This window comes from Peromyscus eremicus, chromosome 2 (genome assembly GCF_949786415.1).
Source record: "Peromyscus eremicus chromosome 2, PerEre_H2_v1, whole genome shotgun sequence".
In the NCBI taxonomy this organism is placed as follows: domain Eukaryota; kingdom Metazoa; phylum Chordata; class Mammalia; order Rodentia; family Cricetidae; genus Peromyscus; species Peromyscus eremicus.
In genome coordinates, this window is record NC_081417.1 from 88,310,516 (window position 1) to 88,313,522 (window position 3,007).

General features: G+C 38.9%; 1 pseudogene; it reads left to right on the forward strand.

Moving 5' to 3' along the window:
• Positions 1–2,477: 2,477 nt before the first annotated feature.
• On the forward strand, positions 2,478–2,631 carry LOC131905467 (U2 spliceosomal RNA; annotated as a pseudogene).
• The last annotated feature ends 376 nt before the right edge of the window (positions 2,632–3,007 follow it).

Consider the following 3,007-nt stretch of genomic DNA (forward strand, 5'->3'; position numbering starts at 1 on the left):
TCCCTTGTTAGAAGTTGGAAAAAAATCTATTAGAAATACTCCTAGTTGGGGCATTCCAACTAAAGCATGTATTAATCATGGAACCTGTTTCAGTGAACAAATATTGAGGACTATTTGTAAAATTTGTCTCATTATACACAAATTTCATTTTGCCTATGATCTTCAGTCCTTTGAATTTATAATGAAATGAACAAATGGCATCAAAAGAAAACAAACAACAACAAGAAAAACAAACAAACCAACAACTGCCCAAAAATGACCAAAGCTTTGGCTTACTATGTCAACATTCCTTTCAGCCATTGGTTCTTCTAAATCTAATATCTGTCTCTTTTGGAAAACGTGATGATTAATCTTAGATGTCAACTTGATTAAACCTGGGGTCAACTAAAAGACATGGTTCAGGGCAGGTTGGTGGGGGTATTTCCTGGAATAACTAATCGAAGAAAAAAAAACCTTCCCCAGAACGGACATCACTTCTGGATGTGGCCCAGATACAAAGTGGTTTAGAAAAGGCAGGATGGCTTTTGTCTACACATCTTCACTCCTATGTGAGTACTTCTAACCTATGGTTGCCCCTACTGCTGCCATTCATTGATATTGTGGCCTGGCTCTGTAGCCCTTACAATGGAAGATCAGCTCTCCTGGAATCCTCTAGGCCTTCGCCTTCATACTGGGACTGTTGAGGCATCCAGCCTTGCATAATAAGAAGCAATTTCAGCCTTTCTGGCATGCATGGTAGCCATCATTGAGCTACCCAGCCTGTGTCTTGTCAGCCATTTCAATAGCTCTCATTAGAAATATGTATTTGTCCTAAAAGTTTTCTTCCTCTAGAGAACCCAGACTAATACAGAAGCCATTAATTGTCTCCTAATTAAATAATTATTAGACATTTTATAAAAAATAAGCAAATGACTTTATAGAATATCCCTGATAAAGGGAGATATTATTTACTATTATATTTTAAAGTCTTAAAAGTGATAACTATGGATTCAGAATTGATTATAGATTCTTCCCACAATGATCTTCCAGGAAACAAAAAAACTGAATGGATAAGAGTCAAAACCAGTAGATTTTTATCTATTGGAAAACACAGCAAAGATTCCTTTCAGCTTCAGTGGAAGGAATCCTTTCAGTTTCAGTGGAAAGACGCATTTAACCATCTCCTTGTAAAAACTTAGAAATATAAACACCTGTATTCACATTTATTACTTCAAAGTTGGGCCAGCTCTTTCTGAGAGCATGTCAATGTGAAAGTCAGAAAGTCTGGATGATGCTTATTTCTAAATACATTTACAACTGAATACTCACAATCCTCCTGAAAACATTTTTATAATATATTTCTGTCCTTTATAAAAATATTTTAAATTATTTGAGATATTTAGAATTTTCCTTGGTATATTTTTCCAAATTATATGAATAATGTTGATCTTACTTTTAATGAAGCTATAAATGAGGATAAATTGTGTTTTGTTATGACTATCTCCCCATTCTGTTTCCTTACTCAATACCTCATACTTTACTTGAACTAAATCTTCATGTTTAAAAATATTTTAAAATGTCTCTATTTTATAAAATAATTTCTTAATTAAAAAATTTCTTATTCATTTTACATATTAACCACAGATCCTTCTCTCCTCCCTCCTCCTGCCCCCCCTTTTCTATTCCCCCCCTAGCCCATCCTTTATCCCCTCCTTCAAAAGAGTAAGTTCTCCCATGGGGGAACAGTAAAGCCTGGTACATTCAGTTGAGGCAGGACAAATCCCCTCCCTCTTCCTCAAAAGTGTGCAAGGTGTCCAACCATAGGTAATGGGATCCAGAAAGCCAGCTCATGCACCAGAGATAGATACTAATCCCACAGCCAAGGGCCCCTCAAACAGGTCCAGCTACACAACAGTCTCCTGTATGTAGAGGGACTAGTTTGGTCCCATGCAGGTTCCACAGCTGTCGGTCTAAAGTTTGTGAGTTCCTATGAGATTGGTTTATTTATCTCTGTGGATTTCCCCCATCATGATCTTGACTTCCCCCCTTGCTCATATAATCCCTCTTTCCTCTCTTAAACTGGACTCCTGGAGCTTGGCCTGATGCTTGGTTGTAGATCTCTGCATCTGCTTCCATCAGTTACTGGATGAAAGCTCTGTGATGACAGTTAAGGTATTCATCAATCGGAATACCAAAATAGGCCAGTTCAGGGACCCTCACCATTATTGCTAGTGGTCTAATCTGGGGTCATTCTTATGGATTCCTGGGAATTTCCCTAGCACTAGGTTTCTCCCTTACTCCATAATGTCTCCCTCTATCAAGATATTTCTTTCATTGCTCTCCCACTCTACCCCTCTCCCAGTTGGACCATCCTATTCCCTCAGGTTCTGATCCCTCATCCCCTTCCCTCTATTCCCCACCATCCACTCCCCTCTATTCCCCCATCCCCTCCCCTCTATTCCCCCTATCCCCTCCCCTCTATTCCTTTACTCATGGAGATCACTTCTTAGCCTTTTGGCTAAGATCAAGTATAGTATCAGTCTCATAAAATAATTCTTATTATTCATATAATTTGAGGGAAAAAAAGAGTTCAGTTTTTAGATTATCTACTACCTACTGTATTGGATATGCTCCTGATGTGATAAAATACCTTGGCCAAAAATAATTTATGAAAGGAGAGTTCATTTTGGCTTATGGCGCTAAAGGAATAAAAGTCCTTCAGGGAGGGAGGCACAGCAGCAAGTGGTAGGCATAGATATGGGAGCAGGAAGTTGAGAGATTTTATCTTTTTTTCTTTTTAGCCACAGCTGCAAGAAGTAGAGTGAGACTACAGTCTAAGGTCCCGCCCCCCAGTGGTATACTTCCCCCAGCAAGGCTGCACCCCTCCCCCAAACAGTGTACCAACTGTCAAACTACCCAGTGAAGACATTTCTAATTCAAAGCACCACATTCCACTCCCTAGCCCCCACAGGCTCACAACTATATATTCCAAAAATATGTTTAGTACAGTTTCAAAATTCCATACTCT